This window comes from Mus caroli, unplaced genomic scaffold (assembly GCF_978045245.1).
Source record: "Mus caroli unplaced genomic scaffold, Mus_caroli_1 scaffold_1, whole genome shotgun sequence".
Taxonomy (NCBI): domain Eukaryota; kingdom Metazoa; phylum Chordata; class Mammalia; order Rodentia; family Muridae; genus Mus; species Mus caroli.
This window is the reverse complement of record NW_028227256.1, coordinates 148,641,205-148,667,738: the sequence shown is the minus strand read 5'-3', so window position 1 is coordinate 148,667,738 and position 26,534 is coordinate 148,641,205. Positions and strand designations below refer to the sequence as shown.

General features: G+C 44.0%; 1 long non-coding RNA gene and 1 pseudogene across 3 annotated transcripts; one reads left to right on the top strand and one right to left on the bottom strand.

Annotated features, from left to right (window-relative positions):
* Window positions 1–306: 306 nt before the first annotated feature.
* LOC110301684 (uncharacterized) lies at window positions 307–5,180 on the top strand. 3 transcript variants are annotated; one of them, XR_002378730.3, is made up of 5 exons: window positions 307–380; window positions 1,442–1,523; window positions 1,775–2,173; window positions 4,459–4,528; window positions 4,875–5,180. It is a non-coding gene; the product is annotated as an uncharacterized LOC110301684 (long non-coding RNA). The 3 variants fall into 3 exon arrangements; XR_003837597.2 differs by lacking the exon at window positions 307–380 and adding an exon at window positions 772–817; XR_003837594.2 differs by lacking the exon at window positions 307–380 and having other exon boundaries at window positions 837–1,523.
* Window positions 5,181–22,914: 17,734 nt separating this feature from the next.
* Window positions 22,915–23,900, bottom strand: LOC147006164 (uncharacterized; annotated as a pseudogene).
* Window positions 23,901–26,534: the final 2,634 nt, after the last annotated feature.

Sequence of the window (26,534 nt, the reverse complement as noted above, 5' to 3'; positions counted from 1 at the left end):
AGCCAATGTGGATTATATAGTGATCAACTACCTCAAAAAGCAAAGCAAACAGAATCCAGGTGTTGAGTGTTTTCCCAGGGAATGTGTTCGTTATTAGGATGCATCAATTATATCGGGTGGCTTTGTTTTGTCTACATGGAGTATTTTTGGTGGCTACATTTTTTTTTTTTTTAATCAAACGAGCCACTGTGGTCTGATAAGATAGAATGTCCTGGCTGGAGTCGGAGGGATAGAACATGGGGACTGAGACAACACAGGAAAATTCTAGAACTCTGTTAAGGAACTGTAGCACTGCCATGATAGTACCATTCCACGTGCCATCTACAGAAAGAGCAGAGACAGCTCTGAGCTGTCAAGCTGCATCAGCGTCCCCGGAGGAGGTATATTTATTAAGGAGCCAACCATCAGGAATCTGTATATGTGTCTGGAGGCGTCCATAGGTTAGGCTGTTAGGCAGGCGGAGCTAAAACACTCAACATGAATTGAAGCTACTGCCCATAGGTAGAATTCCTTCTTCCTCTGAGATTACCCAACCTGGCTCTTAAGGTTTTTTTTTTTTTTTTTTTTTTGTTACCTGAATCAGATCTACTTCAGGTCATTCAGGATCATATCCCTTATTGGTCAGTTGGTTATGAACATTAACCACACTGACAGAATAGAAGACACTGAGGTCAATGGTTGGACTGTAGTCCAAACTACAGTAAAGACTGTGGTCCCAAGAAGTTAATTGATAACACATGTGCTTTTTCACTCAACGCCTCCCCCCCCCCCCCCACACACACACAATTATATTCTTGTAAAGCAAACCTTACAATTGGTAAGTGTTGGAGCAGAGATTTAAACTCAGGTGGTCTGAAAAGAGATGAGTCACCGTGCTGGGCTGGGGTGTGGAGAAGCAGCCAGAGCTGTGGAAGATTCTCCAAACCAGCTCCTCGAATTTCCTAGTCTCCCTACAACCGGGACTGGTGGCTGCTCCTAATCTCTCCCCGGGAGGATATCACATAGCACTTAACCTGATGTAGTAAAGAGTTCAGATTCATAAATCTCAAAAACTTTAATTTTAGGTCCCGCCCCCAGGGGGTTTAAGGAAATCATAACAGTTTGTCTTTGCCACATTGTTCACCTCTCCTTGGATCACAGAGATGCTGACCTTCGTATTGGATAAACACGGTTGATGCAGGTGGTCACTATAGAGAGATGACGACGACGACGATGACTACTGTTTTATCTTATGTGAATAAGTGTTTTGCCTGAATGTAGGCCTGTGTTTTGGAAGGCACTGGATTGCCTAGAATTAGAGTTATAGACTCTTGTGAGCTACCATGTGGATGCTGAGAATCAAACCTGGTACTCACAAGGGCAGCCAGTGCTCTTAACCAATGAGTCATCTCTCCAGTCCCTAGAAGATTAATTTTAATCAGTCATTCCTTCTCAACTACAGAAAGAATGAGACGACCATTTTGTGGAAAAAGCAGAATGAGGCAGAGTTGCAAATTGCAGTGTGCCAGGAGAATACAATCAAAGTAAGTAGAACTAGGGGTTGGGTGGGTGGGGGGTGGGGCAGGGGTCGAGTGGGGGGTGCAGCGGGAGGGTGTTGCTGTCAGTGCCTTTACTTGGATCTTTAGGTGTGACTCCTGGAGACATTGGCGGGAGGGCAGGGGGCTCAGGTGGCCTGGTGGCGGTATCAGCATGATTAGTTCCTGTGTAGCATCCTTGTGAGCTGATGTCATCGTTCCTGGGCTTCCCTTGGTGACTACACTGTTTTCTCTTCCAGATTTCCTGCTAACTGTCTCTCACCTTCTAGTCAGGACTTTTCCTTCAGAGTCTCAGACAGAGGCAACGTCAGCAACAGGACTGCAGCCTCCTTATCTGTTGACTGGATTGAAAGGCTTTTTTGAACATTGCTCCCTTTGAAAGGAATGGCTCTCTGGAGAAGGTTGGACAATGGCTCCCAAGGAAGCCAGACACTAATCTCTAGGACTGGCATTGTTACTGAGAACAGAAGAATTTTTTTATAGATATGATTAAGTAGATATTCTTGATGTGGAGAGATTGTTCTAGGTTATCTGGTAGACCTTCAGTTGATTGTGTGTCTTCCTGAGGAGGCCAAAGGAGATTGCCATGACATAAGAGAAGGTGACATGGATGTTAAGGCAGAGACTGGATTACGCAGGTATGAATCAAGGGAAGCTGGCAGCCACCAGATCAAGGTCAGGTATGGGTTAAAGATGGTCTCCCTTATCTGGCCCACGGCTTGGGTCACTGGGTGGGATGCAGGAAGTTTTACTGTGCTCACCACATGCTGCCACCAGGTGGGTGTTGGGCTGTGAGAAGCCACAGGTCCTTACTCCTGGGGTGGGGAAGTACAGTCTGAGGTCCCTGCAGAACTGCCAGAGTTGGGCTCATGGGTCCCTTGGCCACATGGAGGCTGAGGACGACAGGTTCTCACTAGATGCCTCAGAAGAGCTGAGAATGGAGTGGGGCCTGCGGGGCTGGCTCTGGCCTGGGGCTGAAGGGAAAAGAGCAGGAGGAGAGAGCTCCTGCTAGGTCCCACAGGGACGAGAGTCCTTGGCTTGGTGGAGACTGTGGCTGAGAGCACAGGGAGGCCTTCTGCAGGAGACTAGATGTGGCTCTTTAGAGGAAAACCTGCTCCATTGCTCCCCATGGCAGATCCCGATGAGAAGGGGGCAGTCCATTGTTTTAAAGCATTTATTGTCATAGCGGGAGAGTTATGATCAGTAAAACCATACCCCCTTTCTCAGGGAGGGCCTGAAGTTAAATACCTTCTGCAGGTAGGAGTGTCTGGGAAGGAGAGCTTAATTGGCTACACCCTTCAGGCCTTTAGTTACCTCATTAAAATGGAGATCTGTCTTGAGGCTATGTGATCTGTAGTCATGTCCTCTACCTGTGGAGGGGTTTGGGGCATCGCCCTATGTGACTGACGGCCACAGAATTATGGAGAGCTGAGGCCTCATGTTAGGAGCCTAGTGTCTGGGAGAGTGGCAAACGCCTTCTGTACTTTGCAGGAACACCTGCTGGGTCTCTGGGGTTTAAACCTAGCTCAACCAGAAAACTGCCTTTCACGGTCCCACAGTCAGGCAAGAACAGAATTTTATAGGGCCTCAGGCTCAGGGCTGCTGATTTTGACTTCTGCTTCCCAAAACAGTTTCTGTTCTTTATACCAATAAGTTCATAGAAATTTGTTACAGTAGGCTCTAAAAGTGAACGTAACTTCCTAGCCTTCCCTTCCTTAATATTTTGTTTCCATTAAGTCCTTCCTGAGATAAGGAAAGGGCGTCCTAGTGGCAAAGTTCTCACCTTAGCCAGTGCTTTCACTCCCCCACCAACTTCAGCAGCAAACCCAGGCATTTATTGTGTTTGATGCTTATGTTTTTGATCACTAAACATGTGGAGGGAATGTCATACAATTGGTGAAGTACTTGTCATAGTGTAGTGCTTGGATGACAGTGTTTCAATGATGAGGAACATGGACTTCAGAAGGGAAAGAGTTTAAATAAGCGTGGCTGTGGGGATCAGGATTCCTTGTTTGAGTTCTTGTTAAAGAAGTCGGTTAGAGTAGCAAATGGAGAAAGATCTGGGTTGTAACAGGATAGAGTGGTGCATCCTGCCATTCTTATCCAGCACAGAGGTCTCTGACTAGCAAAACCATACACGGTGCACTGGGATCCTTTAAACCACCAAGGTAGTCTCAACTCTTCCTCAGCTTTTAGGGTGTAGATGTATGGACAAAAGAATAGGCTAGCATTTTCATTCCTAGAGAAGATAGATGCGTTAGCATTTTCAACTTAGGATGCAATTTTCAGCTAAGAAATAGAAGATGTGTGTGAAAGAATAGTATGTTTATAACACTGTCATTTGAATTTTTAATTAGAGATGATTTCTTTGGTCTGATGAGATAGCTCAGTGGGTACAGGCACCTGCCACCAATGCTTAGTGACTTAGTTCAGTTCCTGGGATCCATATGATAGATTGGAGAACCACCTCTCTCAAATTGTCCTCTGACTTTCACACACATGCAGTGGTACATGTATTGCCCCTTCACATATATATGCACACAAATGGGATAATATTAAAATTATTTTTTTTCATTTTGAAACAATCTCCTAATTATCAAAAGTTGCAAAATGGTAAGGAGAATTCTTAGTTATCTTTTGTGAGGTTTCCCCAAATGTTGTCACCTTTCATAAATGTAGTAAAATAACCAAAATTCAGATACAACTGAGTTAGCTGATATAAAGAGTTTTTTCAGGTGTTTCTAGTTGTCCTAGTTTGTTACTTTGTTTTGTCTTTCATGACATCAACATGTTTGAGAAGTATTAGCTATTTTGTAAAATGTCTCTCAGCCTAGACTGATCAATGTTTCCTGAAGGTTAGATAGAGGTTATGATTTGTGGGGAGGCTTGAGGCGGCCCATAAGCCCCCTTGTGCTCTTCCCAGGCAGGTCAGGAGGAGCACCGTGCTGAGAATCTCCTTGCGCTGGTGATGTCAACTGGTGGTGTCTTTCAGGGTAATCCATTGTCAACCTGCTACATTTCTGTTTGTCTTTATCACTTGGGTTACCATATCATAACCACAGAGTGGGTGGTTTAAATGGCAGAACCTACCTCTCCCAGCTCTAGGCTGTGGATTTATTATAAAACCCCAGCATGGTCCTGGAGAGTTCAGGCTGGAGGAGACTTTGTTCTTGATATGAAGTTCATGAGTCCCCTTGTCCTCAGACAGTGGAGAGAAGGAACACAAGCTCTCTGATGGGTCCTCTCAGGGGGGCAGTAATTCCATCTCCAGGGTTCTGTCTTAGTAACTTCCATCTCCAGGGCTCTGTCTTAGTAACTTCCCCTGAACTTGCTTTCCAGAAGCTCCAACTCCATACTGCAGCCTCCCCCAGCCTTGAAGCAGGCTGATTCAGACTTTGCTACTACTGACTATGAGATCACCTGGGGTGTAGCCTTCTGACTTAGATGGCTATATTGTTATGTCAACTACCACTGCTCTTCTCTGAGAGACTCTGCTACCTGCTGAGAGACCCTTGAGACATTCCTGGAGACACATCCTATCCTGCACATCACCTACAGGCTGGCTCCAAGCACCAAGGATGGACTGGTGGGGGCGGGGTGAGAGGGTGGGCCTTCCCCCTTATAAGCACAGTCTTTTAGTAAACTCTCGGGCCTTGGTCAGAAAAATTTGTCTTGGCTTCATCATTCTTTTCTCGAAGTCTAAGTCTCTTTCAGCCCCAGCCTGCCTTCCAGAAATACCCGGTTCATGTAGGCCGAGGGCCGGTTTACTACACCACACACTATCAAATTTGAAGGAAAGTATTTAACCTAAGAAGATTTTGCTTGTTTGGTTGGTTGTTTTTTTTGTTTTTTGTTTTTCAGGACATGGAAGAGGCATAATTCTGCCCATACTAACTATCATGTGAGGAGTTAATTTGATAATATGGAAATAGCTTTATGATGGTTAGTTTTAGTATCAACTTGACAAAATTTAGAATAGCTTCAGTAAGAAGCCTCCCCAAAAGAACTGTCCTAATGTAGGAATATCCACTGAAAGTGTGGTGGTGGTGGTGGTGGTGGTGGTGGTGGTGGTGGTGGTGGTGGTAGGGGCTACTGATAGCTGACCAGATAAGAAAGGGCAAATCAGAAGGCAGATTATTTCATTTTTGCTAACTTGGCTAAATAGACTTATACTGTTACCACTTCTGTGGCAGGTTGTATTTTAATGTAAGTGGATTTAATTCCCCCCCCCCCCCCGACATACAACCTCGTTACAATTAAAAAGAGCCCAACAAGACTTCAACCCCACTCAAAGAACTATAGGCTGCCGAGGAATGCTGGGAGTGGGAAAATAGTCTTCCCCAGGGAAGAGCACACCGACTAGTTATCCAATAGCAAATGGTCTTGGAAACGTGCATACAAGTAACATTATTTTGACTGGGCAGGTTGTATTTAGGGATATGCTTGTAAGCTCTTATTATTAAACACACTATATAAACACGCACACAACAACAGTTAATGAAATAAGAGGCCATGAATTTGAAAGAGGAAGTAGAGGGATGTGGGAGGGAAGGGAAGAGAGAAACGATGTGATTATATTATCTCAAAAATAAGAAAAATACATATAATGGCACAAAAGTGAAGTCTCGAAAGAACAAGAACACAAAGGCTTCCTTTCGTGACTCGTTTGCTTTGTAATTACGGTGATGCCGTCATCTTTGGTTTGACTTTCTCTTGAAGGATCCTTTAGGTACATTGATGTGTTATTTTTATGTGTATTCCCAATCTTTCAAACATGAAGGAAGATTTTATGAATAAAAGGTAGCATTGCTGTTTCAGTTAAGAAGAATTATTACTAAAATTTGAGTGTTACTTAACCAGTATAAACCTTAATTGTAGAAATACATGCAGTCAAACCTCAAATACGAATAGTGCAGTGTTTCCTATCACAAACCTAGTGAACTGGAGATAGACTGTGTTTGTAACACTTATTTACCATGCCAGCCTGTGACACGGATGGCACTGTGTTCCTGGGCCAGAGGTACTGCCTTGTCTTCACCGATACAGTTGGTGATCAGACAAAATCAATACTATCAACTTTGCCTTTTATTTTAGTAGAACACGTTGTTGCATGTGAGTGAAATTTTCAGATGAGTGGTCCATTGATATTTTTCAATAAGGTTTTAAGCTCCACGAAGACAGAAAGCAAGAGTTACTTATTCAAACTCTCTTTGTTTCCAAGTGGTATTGGTGACACAGCCCTATAGCTTCTGTACTTGGGAGGCAGAGTTCAAGGCCACCTTTGGTACTCAGAAAGTTTGAAGCCAGCCTGGGCTACATGAAACCCTGTCTCAAAAAACCATAATAGCAATAATAAATGAAATAAAATTTAAATAAATAAATAGATGTAAGATAAAAATGTCTTTCTTTTTTGACCCTGTGAGATACTTTCACATACTTTGTTTTGCATCGGCTCAATACAAGCAGCAGGCATGACGGAAAGAATCCTTGAGACAAACTCAGGTGTATTTGTTTCAGTTTTAAGCCACTCCTTGACTGTCAGCCTTCTGTTTAGTGTGTGCCTCTTTCTCAGCAACCATCCCTGACAGCCATCGTGACAGCTCAGTGGTCTTCCTTAAGTGTGGAGTCCTTTGCTCAGCACGGTTTAAAGCCACTTGGTTTATGAGCATCAGTTTCTTGGTCTGTAAAACTGGAAATGAGACAAAGGTGCCATGATACTCTTATAAAGTGATTCATATGTGCACACACGAGGCATCTAATACATTCCTCTTCCTTCCCTTGTTTTTATTGCAGGGCAGACTTTTTCCATCTTTTAGAGGCTCAAAGTAAGGTGCAGCAGTCATATGACTTACCAAAGTTCCTTTTACGCTAACAACAACAACAACAATAACAACAACAACAAAAAGTACCAGAATTAGACTCAATTGCTCTTGACCTTCTACTCAGTGTTTCTAACATCATCTCATATGACCTTATGTTTGTTTATTAAAATCTATAGATAGCTAGTGGGTTCTGTGGCTCAGGACAAGTCAAGAAACCGATGAGTAATACATTCCAGACTGAAAGACATCCGAAATTTTATTGATTTATGCACTAATTTTAGAAAGACTTATCTTTAATTGTATCTACATGTCTGAGTTTATGTGGAGCTATGTGCAGGTGTATGCATGTGCCTGAGGAGGTCAGAGGTGATGGAGTGCAGGTGGTTGTATGCTGGATAAGGGTACTAGGAACTGAACTTGGGTCCTCTGGAAGAACAGCAATTGCTCTTAACTGCTGAGTCATCTGTCTAGCTGACTAAATGTATCTTTATTATAGTCAGTAAACAACTCTAGGTTCGATTTATGTAACATTTAATGTTAAATGTGGCAAAGTCATTCCCTCTAAGAACCTATAAGTGATAGAAATTAAAAACAAACATACCCAACCCCCAAAAAACCAGTGGTTTGAGGGCTTTTACTCTAATCTAATGAGAGCTTCACAACAGTTAAGGTTAAACTACCTGCAACTGTGAGGTGCTGTTTCTAGAGGTGTTTGGGTAGGGGGGATGATGTTTTCCTGCTTCGTGCCAGTGCTGGGGTCAAGGGACCTGGGTGCTGCATATTCTTTTTTTGTTGTTGTTGTTTTGTTTTGTTTTGTTTTTTTCAAGACAGGGTTTCTCTGTGTAGTCCTGGCTGTCCTGGAACTCACTCTGTAGACTAGGCTGGCCTCGAACTCAGAAATCCGCCTGCCTCTGCCTCCCGAGTGGTGGGATTAAAGGCATGAGCCACCATGCCCAGCGATGCACATTCTTTTTTTTTTTTTTTCCAGAGCTGAGGACCGAACCCAGGGCCTTGTGCTTGCTAGGCAAGCGCTCTACCACTGAGCTAAATCGCCAACCCGCGATGCACATTCTTAAACACTTCCAGTGTTACTCTTTGTCTTAGATGTTGCCCTCAAGTGGAAACATCTGGGCTTGGATTAAAGGGTAAAGTGCATTACAAAGAGAGATGAACAGCTGTTCCTGTGACTTTGTCCCTATCGATGACAGACATCCTGGAATGCATCACACCTATTTCCTACATTCAATTTGTCATCAGAAAGTGATATAGCCATCAGTGGGGTCGTTTCTTATGATGATTCAGATCAAGTATGACAGAGGATTCCTTGCATTGAATCTTCCACCAGGCATCTGTTACAGGAAGGGGAATACAGCAAGTTCAATAGAGCAGCCAAGAACAAGTCAGTTTACAAATAGGCTGTTACCTGAGGACAGTGCACTGGAGTCCTCCTTCCCTTTTAAAGCAGGTCTTCCTTTCTGTTCTCTAAGTACCTTCTCCTTCACACCTCTGTTCTCTCCTCATTTTTTTTAAACCCTTTATCCCTTTGTTTTCTATTTAAGGGGAATGTACAAAAGAAACAGAAGTTCTAGTTCTTTCAAGGTGGAATTGATAATAAATTTAGGAAGAAAAGACCTGCAGTCTAGAATGCCCCATGACTGTTGAGAAGCACAGAGTGTGTGTGTGTTGGGGGAGCCCAGTCTCTGGGCTTGAGGGTAGGGAGAAGTCATAATGGGAGGAGTGTGACTTCCTTGAAACAGGGTGTGTCGGAAGTTTCCAATGCTGGCTTGCTCACCTGCTTTCCTGCTGGCTCCAAAGCAAGTTCTTTCAGCTCCTCGTCGCTGGGCTGGTGATGTCTTGTTTTTATCCACAGAAGCACATCTGGCTTTTCTCTTTTTAAACCAGAAAAATCAAGCTACCTGATGCCAGTTTCTGGGTTCACTTTCCCCTGTTTTTGTTGTGTTTCTGAATATCTCTATGGCAAAAACCTCTGCACCCTTGGCAACGGTGCAGATAACAACAGGAATCTTAATGTCTGTTTTAACGGCTACTTTGACCCCTTTCTACTCTCTTCCTCTCCTACTCAGGATGCCTGATCCCAACCAGAATACAGAACACAGTGAAGTTGCTTTGTTTAGAGTGCGTTATGATCTAGGCTCATGAATCCTTTATGAATTGGATTATTATATCAAATGACCATATCATGAAGATAATTAAAACCACAAACCTACCACAAACCTTTGAGGTCTAGAGATAATTGTTGGATCAGACTCTTCAGCTAACCATGGCCCACGGCAGTATGGTCACATGTGGTAGAATGTGTGCTTACTGCGCTTAGCAGGGAGGCCAGTGTGTTCCGGTTGCTATTGTCTCAGGTTTTGTTGTATATAGCACATTATCAATGGACACGTGTTCAAAGCCTGTAGGAGGAACATAATTTACTACCGATGCTGCACGTGTAAATTGGAAGTGTCCAAGCTAAGCTGAGTATTTAAGAGAGAGAGGGCCTGAGTGGTGTATGGTGAGAGAAAAATAACAAGATCTCTCCCAGACCTCACCTAATTACCACTTTTTATGTTCCTTACTCATTTGATAGATCTAGATTTCATTTGCTATTATTTTTTGACTGAAGACTTTCCCTTAACATTTCCTGTTGGGCAGTTTTACTGTTGAGAAATGGTTTCAGCTTGTATGCCTTCATTTTACATTTCTATGTGAAAGCTGTAGTTACTGAGTATATAATTTAGGCTGACAGATTCTTTCATCTTTCAGTGCTTTTAAGGTGCTGCCCTGCTGGGGTGCATTGGGTCCAGGAAGTCTTGTTACACTGCACTATTGTGCCTTGGTTTCCTGGTTGGCTACAAGTCAGCTGCCATTTTCTTTGTTCCTTAGTGAGCCTTCATCTGTAGGCTTCCTGGCTATCTGGTTACCACTGACTTTAGGTAGGTTCACTACTCAAGCATGGATGCTTAGTGCAGTCATAGTGAGTTTCTGTTTGGGGAACTGCTAAAGCATTGTGACACTAAAGACTTAATTGGTTACAAGATTGTGGATGTTTTCAGCCATTATTTCTTGAAGTAAGTTTTGGCCCCTTTGGGACTCTATTTGCACAGGTGTTAGGGTGAGAGGACTTGCCCCATAGTTCACTGGTGCTCTGTTCCCTCTCCCAGTGTTTCTTCTCTGGATTCTTTTGTACATAGTTTTCTGTGCTATGACTTCTACATCACCAGCTACACTAATGCAGTTTCTAGATGGCTGCCAATCCCTCTGGCTGTTCTCCTCGCCTCACACATTGCCTTTGTGGAAACCATTCAGAGCTAGCCATCCCTGTGTCATGACACCCTCTTGCATCTCCTTGGCTACTCCTTACCATTAACCCCCCTGCTTCCTTTTAACTTTTGAGCATGGGTTGGGGGGAGGGTAGGCTTTTAGTAGCTACTTTAATGTCCTTGTCTACTAATTCTCCCATCCACAGCATTCCTGAATTATCATGGTTTTATCTTTTCAAAATGTCTTCTCTTTTCCTGTTTGTTTTTTCCTTCCTGGTGCTCTTATTGGGACTGTGTGTCCTTTCTACCCTGTTTGTATCCTGATTCTCTGAACTTAGCTGAAGATAAATGTTTTATATAGTGAAGTAAGCTCAGGTAAAATTATCAAAGTGACCCCAGTCCACTTAGGGACACTTAGAGACAGGTGTGCATACTTAGAAACACAGGGAGAAGAAGACCATGAGCAAGTTCAGAGAAAAAACCCGCCAGCTCTACCAACAGGTTGACCCTGAACTTCTAGCCTTCAGAAATGAGACGATACATGTTGGTTGTTTGCTTCTAGCAAACGAATGCACTGATAAGTATTAATTGGATGCTGAATTGTCAAATTTTCCCTTGTTAAGAACTAGTTATTTTGGAATGATTATAAATAGTTTATCCTCCAAGTCTTGCCGTTATATTGAAATGTTAATTTACTTTCTGCATTTATTTGTGTGTGTCTGTGCATGCACGTGTCGCAGTTGGAGAGCAGCTTGTGGGAGATGAGTTCAGGAGATCAAACTCAGATCTTCACAACAGATTAAGAATAGTTATAACTCAGCACAGCTATCGGGCCGGGCCCCTGGGGACATCACAGGAGACTAGGGAAGGCAGAATTATGCAGGGAAGAATGGCGAGGCTCCCAATTGCACTAAATCTCCTGCAGCTTAAAGTAAAATGTTATGGCTGGCTGACTTGCAAAGTCGGTTTCCCATGGTCTGTTGGTGTTAATCATCAATAGGCATGGGTGACTGCTGCTCACCCAGAGAGCAGTGGTTTAGACAGCAAAGGGCAGTTCTGAGAACCAGTAACTGTCATGATAGGAGAGGCAGAAACAAGTCTATATTGAGGGGCTCTCTTAACAGGCCCAAGCATTTCAAACATGGCACTGGCAGGTTTTGCTCTTTTCTCTTCCCTCTTCCTTGCTAACCCATTAGATTACATTCCTAAAGCTAGCCTCCAGGCCACGGACTCCTTCCTGAAACTGACTACTAAGGTCCAACTATCAAAACACCAAGGTCCAGCAGTCAGAATCCATTCCTCTGCTACACTGGCTAACATGTCCAACCAGGTCTTACCAACTCCATGTTAACACAGACTTCCCTCTTTCTCCTTAAAAATCACTCCTACAGAAACACCTGCTTGCTGCCTTTGTCTGATCTAGAGGTACACCCATCCCCCTCCATGTCCCTTCAGGGTAATAAATCTCCTTTGTGTTGAGAATTTGATGTCTGGGTGTGTCCTGTACCAACTTGTGGACTTGGTGTAAACACACACACACACACACACACACACACACACAAAACCCTTCTAAGAGCAAGTTTAACTCGGTCTCCATCCCATCTGAGGACTTGGCATTGACTATTCTCTCTTCTGGAATGAGTATGCTTGCTTCTCAGTATTCAAGTCTCAGATAAATCTTACCCCAGAGGCCTTCCTTGATGATCTAATCAACTGATTTTCCCCTCTTCTTCTTGTTTGCTCTTACACACAATCCTACTGATTTTCTTTGAAGCATTTATGCTTCGCTCTAGCTAAGCACTTACCGGTATATTGCCTATTGCCCCACAGTGGCATTTAAGCACCTCAAGCAAAGAGATGCTGTTCATCCTGCTCACCCTGGTCTTCCAGAATTCAATAAATGCTTGAAGAATGACTAAATGAAGCAGTCAGAGTCTCCTGTGAGCTGCGGAATCATGCCAGAAGCTGAGGAGATATATTTCAACACCAGGAGTTAGTTTTCATGTTTGTTAAAGAAAGTGCAGAAATTCCCACCTCGATGGTGTCATTGACTCTGCAGGAGCATGAATTCGAGTGAGTGATGAATCTGCAGACGCTCATTAAGTCAGTAAGGATTATAGCATGCAGCTGAAGATGCACTTTACAAAGTGATCATGGTTGCTTACTGTGAGAACAGACTACTTGGGGTGGGGTGGGGGGGCAGTTATTTATACCTCTGAGCTAGAATAACGTTTTGGTTTTTATTCTTTAGATCACATCATTGTGGTCTCAGAGACAGGAACACATCTTTTGGGCAAAGATAAAATAAGGTGTGTGGAGACTTTGTGGGTGTAGAGACATTTTTCAGTGTGCTTTGTGGAACTCTGATCACCAACTTTTTTTTTTTTTTTTTTTAAACAACAGATAGTATAAAGAGAAAAGAACACAGGCTTGGCTTCCTAAGGGTTTATTTCTCACAAAACATTGTTTTTAATAGGTTAATCGTGTACAGCATAGGAACCCTGTTGTTTCAGTTTGTTTAAGGAAGCTAGGAAAATCAGGAAGTGCACCCTCCCAGAAACACACTGCCCAAGGTTGAATGCGCACGCTCTCTCTTACAGGTTCCCTAAGCCAGTTTCCCACTTGTCAAACAGGGACTATGGTGGTAGCTATCTCCTGATTTCGTTGTGGACTTTAGATGGGTTACTACCTCTTTATTTTAGTTTTTACTTAATCTTTAAGTAAAAGATTAAGATTTTTTACTTAATCTTTAAGTAAAAGATCTTTAAGTATAGCTGAGAACACAGGAACTGGATCCGGAGGAGCCAGTGCTGTTAAAGTAGGTATGGGAGTTGAGGAGAAAGCGGGCTGTGCTCTCTGTCCTTGAAGCCTGAAGAGGCACAGAGGGAAGATGTGATCCTGTCAGACTTCAACTTCAAGGTTGTGGCCCTGTAGAGCTGGAGTATAAGCCTTTGAGTTGAGATTATCACAAACCCAAGAAATCCATGGCACTGATTTCTGCCACGTGGGGTTGGGAATCGCCTAACTGGCACCACACGAGGGCTCGCCAAAGCCTCCTTAAAGATGTTTTCCTCTGTCTCCAGGGTGCTTCCTTGTTTCAGAGACCGTGTTGGAACCTGAGATGTGGTGTCAAAAAGAGCCATAAAATCAGATAGGCATCCTACACTTGGACTTAGATAAAACACACCTTCTGGCCGCCTGGAGCTCATTTGCCACCGGCCAGATGAGATTACTAGCAGCTTTATAAATCACAGGCTCCAGGACTCTTCAGAAGTTTCGTAATGAGTGGAGGCGTGCTAACAGGACAGTAATAGCACACTAGGCATAATTGCTCACTTCAGAAAGCCTAACATGGCTTCCCGGATGTTCCTATTTAAAGAGTCGGGTTATAGTTTCCTCTTGTTGAATTTAATACAGCTCGGGGTTAATAATGTCTGGTAAACTCCTGAGTTTTCCCTTATTCCTGAGGTTCCTCAGCTTCAGGTGTTCTTTCCTCAGAGTGTTCGGAGCCTGGGGAAGCTCTGTGATGCCCTCCCTAGTAAAGAATCAGAAGTGAGCAAACTGGCCGTCTTCCCAGAAGGGGGAGACTTAGCTTAGTCCTGGGGAAAGGACAGAACGCGGCTTTTCCTGTCTGCTCAGAGAGCACACTGAGACTTTAGAAGTACCTCAGTTTACCTCATAACAACACCACGGGTTAAGGGGCATCACCCCCGCTCTACATGATAAACTAGGATGTGACCTGAAGTGACTTGATGAGGTGACATTGTGAGCAACTGAATCAGGTATATCTGGAAAATCCGTTCTATATTATCGTTTGCATTCAAGCATTGTTTAAAAGATGTCCGTAAGGCCGGGCGTGGTGGCGCATGCCTTTAATCCCAGCACTCGGGAGGCAGAGGCAGGCGGATTTCTGAGTTCGAGGCCAGCCTGGTCTACAAATTGAGTTCCAGGACAGCCAGGGCTATACAGAGAAACCCTGTCTCAAAAAACCAAAAAAAAAAAAAAAAAAAAAAAAAAAAAGATGTCTGTAAGGGTGTTAGGGACGGGGAGTATGATGGGGGAGGGAAGAATGGGAGACATGCAAACGGTGTTTCACACACAGAGGAAAACCAGATGAAGGGAATAGAGACAGAGTGGTTTCATTGGGCAAGTGCTGAGAGCTTGTCAGAATGACACTCTTCTACTCACGGGGCAGACGGGAAGTGAACACTTGTCATATGTGGGGTGTTATCTGTGAAAATTACACAACCCAGCACTTACAGCAAATTTGGGAATGTTGGCTTCGTGGCTGAAGGGCATTTGTTGAGAAAATGGGAGACTATTTAGGATAGCTATGCCTGAGAAGCTGAAGGGAAGACAGGAAACCTTCAGGGAAGGGATGGGGAGAGCCAAAGTACGGAGCAGGTTGGCTGCAGGGAAGGAACGTTTAGCTGAAGTGGACAGATGTGAAAGGATGTTCTGCTAAAACAAGCACGTGATAAGGGATTTTTGGTTAACAACATACATGTATCGGTCTACCTTACATTGTGTAATTGAGCTCCATTTATCGGAACTTCATAGAGAAACAGCACAATGGTGGCGTGCTGTAGTTTCTTGTCGTTTGCTCGGACACTGATTGGCAGTGATGTCAGCTGAGACAGACTTGTGGAGGATATGTTTGGAGGGTATAAATAGGTCTCAATGCAATGGACAGTGACAGGAGCTGAGCTTGGCTTGTTGGTAGAGCTAGCTGTGTAATGCTTGTGGGTCTTGAGTCTTTGTTGATCTTCGATTCCCTGAGAGGGGCACAGCTGAGAACTTCTCTTGGTCCCTCCTCTTGACTTATGTCGAGGCTGAGGCCTGGATATCTCTGCTAGATCAAGTCACCATGTCACCGCTGTTGCTAACCCAACTCTACTGAACTGGACTGTTGGTGTATCCGTGATGTATTTGTGAATGGATCAAGCTGTCACTGTTAACTTGTGAATTGAACTGTCAATTTCCAAACAACACAAATGGGAGTTGTTCTAAAGATCTTTTCTAAACAGGTCCATTTTCCTCCCCTCCCCTCCCCCCCTCTGGTAAGTGGTGGACTAAAAGGGAGGTTAAAGCATTTAAGAACTGTCATTTTAAAAAGGTTTAAAAAAAAATTAAAGTTACAGTGGGAGGAGGGGACGCACCAAAGTATGGCGGGGATTGGCTGTTTTCCGGGTTGCTTTTGGATTTGATCTCATCTTAAATATCTAATTAAAGTTGGGGTCAGTTGGTCTTGCCAGGCAGGGGTGTACAAGCTGAACTGCATGCACCCGAGTTGAACAGGTACAGACCCACACTTTGAATGTAGGTCTTTGAGGTCAAGGAACTAATTACTAATGAAAGTTTCCTGATAGGATGTTAAGTGGTTTTACAATGTGTTTTTTAAAAAAAGAAGACATCTACATAGAAGATTTTGGTCAACTCAGCAATCTTGCCGGTACACTGCTCCTTCTAAGAGACTAGAGTTTGCCAGAATCATTGCTCTTCTTTGCTTTGCTTGAGCCTATTGTACGCCTCTGCTTTTGTCACGGCTTCTATCAGGATTCAGCAAGCTTACCAGTTTTATATATTTACCTCCACTACTAGAATGATGCCAAGTCAATAATAACAATAGCATTAATAATAATACAAACTTGTCAGAAATAGGTTCTAAGAATAGCAAATAGGGGCTGGAGAGATGGCTCAGTGGTTAAGAACACATACTTCTCAGATAGGACCTGAGTTTGCATCCCAGCATCCACATTGGGTCACAATTTCAGCTTAAGGTCCAATGTCCCCTAACCTCCTCAGGCACCTGAACTCATTTGCAGCCCCCACAGATACATAAATAAAATCTTTTAAAAAATAAAGCTTAAAAAATAAATAAGTGGAATGGAGCTGAAGTTCACTTGTAATTCTGTTGAGCCATGGATGACAACATACGCATCATGGACCTATCAGGCCAACACAAGCAAACTGACCTGTTATTACCTGAAGCGAACTGACCCTGCTAGTGGTTTTCTGGCCAAGAAGGTGGAGTGCAGTTGGGGCCTGTTCCTTAATCATCATTTGTACGCTGGTTGGTTCTTTCCTCTTTCACTTGAGTGGAATTTTCCACTTAATAAACAACATCTATGAGCCATGATTTTTTTTTTTTTTTTTTTTTTGCCACTGGGCATCTCACATAGAAAACCAGGACTTGTTTTGAATTGTATGCATGCCCAACTTTGTAAAGCAGTGAGCTACAAAGTCCTCTGGTTTTGCCTCCCAAGAAATAAACTCTAAGTTTAATCTCAATTTCTCCCTCCCCACCAAATGTCTAAGGGAACCAGGTATGTATTCTATCTCAGAAGGCACATTGTTTAACTGCATTCCCAGAAACACCTCCAGCACATGTCTTTTTTTTTTAATTACATATTTTCTTTATTTACATTTCAAATGTTATCCCCTTTCCTGATTTCCCCTCGAAAAAAAAACCCTCTCCCCTGCCCCCTCCCTGCTCACCAACCCACTCACTCCTGCTTCCTGGCCCTGGCATTCACCTACAATGGGGCATCAAGCCTTCTCATGACTAAGGGCCTCTCCTCCCATTGATGACCGACTAGGCCATCCTCTGTTACATATAAGGCTGGATCCATGAGTCCCATCATATGTACTCTTTGGTTGGTGATTTAGTCCCTGGGAGCTCTGGGGGTACTGGTTAGTTCATATTGTTGTTCCTCCTATGGGGATGCAAATTTCTTCAGCTCCTTGGTCCTTTCTCTAGCTCCTTCACTGGGGACCCTGTACTCCATCCAATGGATGGCTGTGAGCATCCACTTCTGTATTTGTCAGGCACTGGCAGAGCCTCTCAGGAGACAGCTATATCAGGCTCCTGTCAGCAAGCACTTCTTGGCATCCACAACAGTGTCTGGGTTTGGTGATTGTCTATGGGATGGATCCCCAGGTGGGGCAGTCTCTGGATGGTCATTCCTTCAGTCTCTGTTCCACACTTTGTCTCCGTAACTCCTTCCATGGGTATTTTGCTCCCCCTTCTAAGAAGGATCGAAGTGTCCACACTTTGGTCTTCCTTCTTCTTGAGTTTCATGTGTTTTGAAAAATTGTATCTTGGGCTAATATTCACTTATCAGTGAGTGCATCTCATGTGTGTTCTTTTGTGATTGGGTTATCTCACTTAGGATGATATCCTCCAGGTCCATCCATTTGCTTAAAAATTTCATAAATTCATTGTTTTTAATAGCTGAGTAGTACTCCATTGTGTAAATTTACCACATTTTCTGTATCCATTTCTCTGTTGAAGGACATCTGGGTTGTTTCCAGCTTCTGGCTATTATAAATAAGATTCTCTAGGGAGTATCTTATTAAACTATACTAACTGCCTTTAAATTTCAGATTTCCCATCTCTTCAACTGAATTAAGTTATAAAGCCTTGTATTCTTGAGCTCCCAAATGTATATATAACGATATCTAGTACCCACACAGATATCTGTAAGAATATCTGCTACTGCCCCGAACCATCTGGGGCAGGGCCTGGATCTGCCTTTCTGATTGTTTTTGGCTCTCTCCCAAGCACAGTGCTCAGAATGGATGACCAGTGAAGCAGGGCTGGCTTGTGCTGTCAGTACGGCCTGTACAGAAGGAATGACGAGGCTTTAGCTCTCTAGGAACTGAGATGCTGGGCCTAGAGATAAGGGCTAGTACAGTGAAGAAACTCAATCAGAGTGTAAGACCATGAAGATAAGGGAGAAGGAAGAAAGCAGCAGTGTGGGATTTCTAGCCATCTCTTGTAAGAATTTCATCTCTAGCCCATTCTATACCAGGCATCACCCATCATGTTTTGGATGAGAAATTTGATTTACATTTTGTTATCTCAGGCTTCATGCTCAAAGCATATTTGTGTATTGCTTATTTTTGCAACTGAATTCCCTTCCTTCCCTTCCACTCACTGGTTAGCTCTTTAAGCAGATATTGGAGGATGAACTATGCAGAACTCATAAAGACTTCAGTAACTGGATATATCCTGTGAAACACAGTAACCCACATTTAAGTGCTTACATTTTTCTTGTTCGTAATGTAAGCCTAGGCAGTTGAGCTCATCCATGAGCTGATCTAGCAGGCATGAGGATTTAGATGGTGGTGTTGTCCACTGAGCACCCTTTAGTGATGATAATTCCAACAAAGCCCTTTCAGATTTTCTAGATTAAGTTACAGGGAGTTCTTTCTGCCTTCATTTGATCAAATTCTTTCCCTTTGCCAAATTCTTTCCCTCTACCTTGCTGAGCTATAACAGGGTGGAACTGGCTGGGAACACAAGGTACAAGAGGTCGCTTTCATGTTGAACTAATCTTTAACAATTTTTAAGCAAGAAGATTAAAGGCAAAGCAGAGAATGACCTTTTCTCGAGCATCATGGTCTTTTAGTTCTGTATTAGACAGGCACAAGAAGAGGTTTTTGTTTTCTCTAACCTAAATAATTCCAGATAAGTTCAGTAGGTATAATATTTGGAGTAGCTACATGGTGGTTGTCTCGTCTCACTGGTCATATATAGAGAGTTGAATATCACATGGAAATAAACAACTGGTATAATTTCAGAGATTTTTTTTTCTTCTGGTTCACTAGAAGGCCTTGATAAATAATACTGACAGTTATTTATGATAGTAAGGGACCTTGCTCTGGGAATATAGGTTATCACCTGGGCTCAGACTGGTTCTGGTAAAAATCTCATTAATGACAATCAGGTGTTTCAATTTACCAGTCAAGTGGAATTGATAGGAATTCAAGTTAGCAGGCTACCTGTTAGCAAGGAGCTCAAGGAGAAGGCTAAAATGAGGGTCCTGCTGGCCCAGTGGGGGCTCTCCTGGTCATTGACTTCCCAGCTAACTCTGCTGCCTGAGGTTGATACTCTTGTATCTTGTGATCCCCCCTCCCCATTCTTCTCCATGTTGTCTTAGCCACAAGGTGGGAGAGTGATTCCTCAGCTTCTCTTTCTCATGCGTCTACTGTTCTTCATGCTTAATAACTCTCTCTAATATCTCTTGCTAACATCCTTTGTCCCCCTGTCCTTTTGGCTCCGGAAAATTGAGACTATGTAATGCAGCGGGACTGAGGGGAGCAGGCATGGCAGTTAACTCTGCTGACTCTAGCTAGAGGTTAGTTCAGGTTCCTCTGGTCTTCTTTGCCAGGTCTCCTAGAATATGTCCACACATGATTTCCTAGCCATTTAAATAAAGCTAAAGATGTTTTTATGTTCTGGTCATAGTCTAAAAACACAGCCATGACTCCTTAAATGTAATAACAAGTGCACATTGTATGTCTTTCCCATCTCTCTTTATCTCTCTTTTGTTGGTCATCTGGCCGTAGTCTTCAGCCTCGTGTTGGCCTTCCGTCTAATCCTCTTCTCTGGCTATCCTAGTACTGTCAGCAACTCCCTCTTGTTTGTAACCTTTATGTTCTCTCTTCTTCTAGCTTTCATTAGAATGATAACTGTTAGGACTGTGTTTGATGTATATAATAGAAAATCTTACATCTGTTCTTAGAGCGATTGGAATGTATTTGTAGCAAATGAACAGAGGTATTGGGGCCGTTCTTTTCTTTGGTGATTTGGCTTAAAAGGTGATTAGGAAACTATAGGGAGAAGAGTCTGTTTCAGACCTGAAAACTCATCAAGATGGAGAAGTCCATTAGATATTTCAAGGAAGCATTCAGAATGAATTTGGAGCTGGGAGGAGTATCCTGAGAGACAGTGAACCCCCTTTACATACCTGAGCCCCATCACATGGCTTGGTACATAATAGGTTCATATTTGATGGGGGGGGGGATTAGTTAGCATGTGTTTATGAGGCTCCTGAGTTGTATTAAGAAATAGCAATGAGCAGTATAGCTAAGGCCCCCTCCCGCTTCATATCACAGAGAAAGGGGCTTCAGTTGGGGAAGGGCCTCCATGAGATCCAGTTGCAAGGCATTTTCTCAGTTGGTGATCAGGTGGGGAGGGCCCATTGTGGGTGGTGCCATCCCTGGGCTGATAGTCTTGGGTTCTACAAGAAAGCAATCTGAGTAAGCCAGTAAGTAACATCCCTCACTCCGTGGCCTCTGCATTAGCTCCTGCTTCCTGACCTGCTTGAGTTCCTATCCTGACTTCCTTTGGTGATGAACAGCAATGTGGAAGTGTAAGCCGAATAAACCCTTTCCTCTACAACTTGCTTCTTGGTTGTGACATTTTGTGCAAGAATAGAAAGCCTGACTAAGACAAGTACTGTCTCCTATCATAACTGTAGATTATATATAGAAATACATGTTTTAAGAATAATCTATACCCCTTGTCTTGATACCAACATCTGACACTTTAGTTATGGTGATTTGAGAAGAACGTTTTGCTGTTGCGTGTATCTGATGCAATTAATCTCACTATTTAATCCAAAAGCGATCATTTCTTTTGTCCTACTAGCTGACTATCTTGACCCTGACACTTGCACATGATGCTCTTGAACATGTTTGGTTTGGCCTAAGCCAGTGTTTTGAAAGTAGGACTACCCAAATTGAGTGTCTAGCTCTTCCATCTACAAAATGATCTTTTTTTTGCCTCCAGGTCTTCCTCAAAATATTGTTTAGGGGCCATGCTCAACTCCATATCTGTATTTTGTTTACAAAATGCTTGCTCAGCAGAAGCCGGGTAAATGACATATAGCTTCTTTAAAGTTTGTTGCAGCTTTTAAATAAGTATATACCAAGTATATTTATATACATCTATCTATCTATCTATCTATCTATCTATCTATCTATCTATCTAATAGACTATAGCATTTTCACATAAGTCATTGCTTGTCCCTCCCTTTTTAACTACAATTAGGAGGGGGTACATAGCTTTGTTGTTGTTGTTGTTATTGTGTATGTGTGTATGTGTGTGTGCGTGTGTGCATATGCACATGTGCCACAGTGTGCATGTGAGGTCAAGGGACAATTTTTGAGAATTGATTGTCACTTTGACCTTGTTGAATCAAGGTCTCTCTTGTTTCTCCTATCATCTAGTTAGTATGTTTTAGGCATACTAATTAGATAATAATCAAGGTTCCAGTTAATTTTTTCTCTACTACCCATGCCATGGTAGGAGTGCTGGGATTGCTGGTGAACATCACTGTACTGGCTTTTATACATGGATTCTGAGAATTGAATTTAGGCCCTCAAGCTTGTATAGTGAGTGCTATCACCCCCAGCCAGGCCATTTCCTGTACACCATTCTATATCTCCTTTTCCTAAATCATCGTTCTTCTGAGACATTCACATGGGGACTGAAACCTCATTGTAAGATGTCTGTGTGAGCCCTGTTCTTCCTTCCCATCAGTTCATTGGGTACCTGGTCCAGTATAGAAATCTGTATTATAGCTATAATCTTTAAAGAGGAACAAGAACCATCCATTAAGTCTCAGGTTTTCATTCACATTTCTATGAGGTAAATATTGTACTTTCTATTTTACAAGTTGGGTACGTAAAATTCCGGAAGCAAATCAACTTGTTCAAGGTCGCACTGGAATTTAAACCTTCTCAACTAAACTCAGTGCTATTTCTACGATACTGCAGCTGAGAGATACGAGGAGAGTAAGCCGCAAAGAATGAGTAGCCGATGTCTCAGAAAGAAGGGATGACTTAATTTTTTTTTTGTAGAAAAAAATAAAACTTTATTAAAATAGTGAAAACCACAATTAAGCATTACAAGTCAGGATGTGACCAGGACGGAAATGAAGTGGATAAAAATCAGGTCATAGATTTAGAGTACTAAATGGATTGGCTGTGTCAGAGAGTAAGTCTACTGAACCGTGAGCTGTGTTCGGAGCGTTCCTAGTCCAGCTTGCTAACCTGAAGTAAAGTCTGGGTTCTAGGCAGTGCTTGAGTGCTCTGCAGAAGGAAAGAATGCAGTTAAAACTGAAGGAAAGGAGCACAGGCTTTCCCGCGGCTAGGGAGCTGCACTGCTAGCATGCACAAGGGCAGAAGTTTGACCCCGGGAACTCCAAGTCAATGTGTTGTGGTGGCCTGTGCCATACATGGGCAGTTTAACCCTCAGTTGGCATAAGGGACCCTGTCCAAAAGGGGAGGAGGGTGTCTATATGATATCCAAGTTCCAATGGCTGATTGAATGCTAAGAGTCGGTCGTTTCTCAAATGGTACACTTCTCCTAAAGGGCAAGGTAGAGGGGTCCACATCTATGAAAGGTTTCAACAGTCCAAGTTCCCGAGTGAGGCTTCCCAGGTTTTCTTCACAGTCACTTCCTGTGTCGTTAACTGGAGAGACGCTGGGCTCTGAAGTTGAGTTCCTCCGGAGTCTGGAGATAGTTTGGTACTCACTGGATTCAAAGCCTGCCTTCTGGTCTCTCTGGCCTGCTGTGCTCAGCCCAGGATGCTTCTTGCATCCACGGAAGGGTTGGGAGATGCCAAGTCGCTTGGTCACTGAGCCAGTTGGCTGGCCTGGATCTTGGAGGTGGGCACGGGTCTAGAGTCAGCAGTGAAGGAATAGCCTTGGGGCCAGGTGTATCAGGGCAGGCTGGCCTGCGCAGTCAAGAAGGAATTGACTGTGTGAAGCGCCCAGTGCAGTGTGGCTCCTGCATGGGACAGTTGCCAAGTGAGCCAGGCCCGCTGCGAGACACTGGGCTCCCTGCTGCTTGAGGGCACACGCAGGAAGGCACCTCCGGGGGCTTGCAGATCATCCAGGGTCACCTGCAAGGCATCCACATTGGTGAAGACTCTGGACATGAGCAGCGAGAATGTTGGTAATGAGCTGGCTTCTTCTGGAGGAGAAGTGTGTCTGCGCCTCTTGGCAGAGTTGTACAGGGCACCTTGCCTGTCTCCAGAGCGACTGCGCTTCAGAGTCCTCACAGAAGATCTTGGCTGGGACCTTCGGTCCTTTACATGCAGTTTTGTGTGCGAGGAATCTCTTTTGTGGGTGGACCCCGGCTTGTACCTTCCTCTCTTTATGGAGCGAGACGGTCTGTTCTTCCTCTTCTCCTCCACCTTGCTGCTTCTCTTGTGGGGTCCGCAGGAGGAGACAGCCCAGCTTTGCCCAGATCGCTTCTGGCTGGGGACCTTAGCCTCTCGACTTGACCAGATGTTCTCTTTGCCCATGGGAGAGGACTTGGAACTCCTGCCATTGTTACCCCGACTCTCAGAGGGCTGTTTGTCTTCTGCCTTCTTGTCTAGGGGCTGCTTTCTCTTGGAAGGAGCCAGGATGGACACCTCTAAATTCATATGTTCAGGCTTCTGGACTAGCGTTTCACTCAGGTCTGCTCCCAGGGCCATGTCTCTGGCTCTGTCCTTGGGTGGAGCTCACTGGCAAATGGTACTGATAAGAGAGCTGACTGGCTTTAAATAAAGCCCTGGAAGCCCCTCCCCCTTCCTGCAGAGCTCTCTGAGAATCTTTGCCACGCCCTCAACAGGCCATACCCTGGAGAAAGGGAGGGGCAGGGCTTGGAGGCTAATTCAATCTAACTGAAGAAAGTATGGTACTTCTTTTTTTAATCCTTTTTAGTTGGATATTTCATTTATTTACATTTCAAATGTTATCCCCTTTCAGATTCCCCCCATCAGAAGCCCTTTATCCCATCCTCCCTCCTGCTGCTTCTATGAGGGTGTTCCTCCACTCACTCACCCACTCCCACCTCCCAGTTCTCCTATTCCCCTACAAGGGGGCATTGAGCCTTCACAGGACCAAGGGCCTCTTCTCCCATTGATACCCAACAAGGCCATCCTCTGTTATATACAAGGCTGGAGCTATGGGTATCTCCATATGTACTCCTGGGTTGGTGATTTAGACCCTGGGAACTCTGGTTGGTTGATATTGTTGTTCTTCCTATGGAATTGTAAATGCCTTCAGCTCCTTCAGTCCTTCCTCCATTGGGGGCCCTGGTTGGCTGTGATTATCTGTCTCTGTATTTGTCAGGCTCTGGCAGAGCCTCTCAGGAGACAGCTATATCAGGCTCTTTCCTTTCAGCAAGCCCTTCTTGGCATCTGCAGTAGTGTCTAGGTGACTATATATGGGATGGCTCCCCAGGTGGGTCAGTCTCTGGATGGCCTTTCCATCACTCTCTGTTCCACACTTTGCCTCCATATTTGCTCCTGTGAATATTTTGTCCCCCTTTCCAAGAAGAGAATTATGGAGGGCACTGGAATCCATGCTAAATTTCTTTTTGATACACTTCTATGGGAGGTGCCAAAGACGTGGAGGATTTGGACAAGGGAAAAAGAGAAAAGATGCAGGTTTTAGAAGTATGAAAGTTGGTGTTGGAAGGACAAGTGTGGATAGGTTTGAGTCTTTGGGCAGGAGACCAGCCAGGAAACTACTGGAGGAGATGGTCATTTTTGACTCCATCTCAGCTTTCTATGAACACTCTCTGGGTAAGTGTGTGTTCAGTCACTAATTTCCATGCCTGGCTGGGGGCACAGAGATGTTTCCACCGGCACAAGGAAGTTGCCTGACTTGTCCAAAGTTAGCAGGCTACTCAATGATCAAGTTGAGCTTTTACCACCTTTTACTGCCATTCTTCGGAACTTAGACATACAGTTAAGTTGGCTTTCTTCTCTCAGTGAATGATAGGGCTGTCAGTTCCTCCCTGGAGTTGAAGGCAGTAGGGTACAGAAAGAGAGAAGTGGACTCTTAGTGGGCAGTGTAGAACTGAAGCATTTGTTTAACCATGTCGAGTCCCACCTGTGCTTGACATCATGTGCATAAAAGCCTTCCACACACACACATACACACACATTCACTGAGGAACTCTTCTGCAGGTCTCATCCTCTTAACTCAGAGTCAGTTCCTGTTCAAATTGGGGGTGACGGTGAGAGAACAGTGAGTTGCTTCCTCTAAGCCATACAATCCCATCCGCTGAGTATCCAGCACGTGTTATTGCTCAACCTCCCAGAAGATGCTAGGTACCACTTTGATGTTGAGGTACTTGCTCTGAAGGCCAGTGTCCATAAGCTCCGTGGTAACTATGTGGATGAGAAAGGGAGACAAACTCCTGTGCAAGAAATCACAAATCTCTTGCCTTAAAGCCACACCCATTCATCTTCTCCTAGTGCTGGAGTCCAGAAGTCTGAGCTGGCTTTGATGAACTCTCAGGGTCTCTAAAAGGCAATTCAACGTGTCCCGAGAGAGGCTGCTCATAAGAAATACTGTACTGGCTGGTTTTATGTGTCAACGTGACACAGGCTGGAGTTATCACAGACAAAGGGGCTTCAGTTAGGGAAGGGCCTCCATGAGATCCAGTTGCAAGGCATTTTCTCAATTAGTGATCAAGTGGGGAGGGCCCATTGTGGGTGGTGCCATCCCTGGGCTGGTAGTCTTGGGTTCTACAAGAAAGCAATCTGAGTAAGCCAGTAAGTAACTTCCCTCTGTCTGTGTCCTCTGCATCAGCTCCTGCTTCCTGACCTGCTTGAGTTCCTGTCCTGACTTCCTTTGGCGATTGTCTTTGTCAAGGTTTCTATTCCTGCATAAACATCATGACCAAAAAGCAAGTTGGGGAGGAAAGGGTTTATTCGGCTTACACTTCCATAACTGCTGTTCATCACCAAAGGAAGTCAGGAACTGGAACTCAAGCAGGTCAGAAAGCAGGAGCTGGTGCAGAGGCCATGGAGGGCTGTTCTTTACTGGCTTGCTTCCCCTGGCTTGCTCAGCCTGCTCTCTTATAGAACCAAGATTACCACCCAGAGATGGTCCCACCCTCAATGGGCTTCACCCCCTTGATCACTAATTGAGCAAATGCCTTACAGCTGGATCTCATGGAGGCATTTCCTCAACTGAAGCTCCTTTCTCTGTGATAACTCTAGCTGTGTCAAGTTGACACAAAACCAGCCAGTACAATTGACCCCTTGTCAACTTGACACACAAACACATCACTAGTAAGCCTCAACCCTTACATTCTTACTCATCCCCAAGAT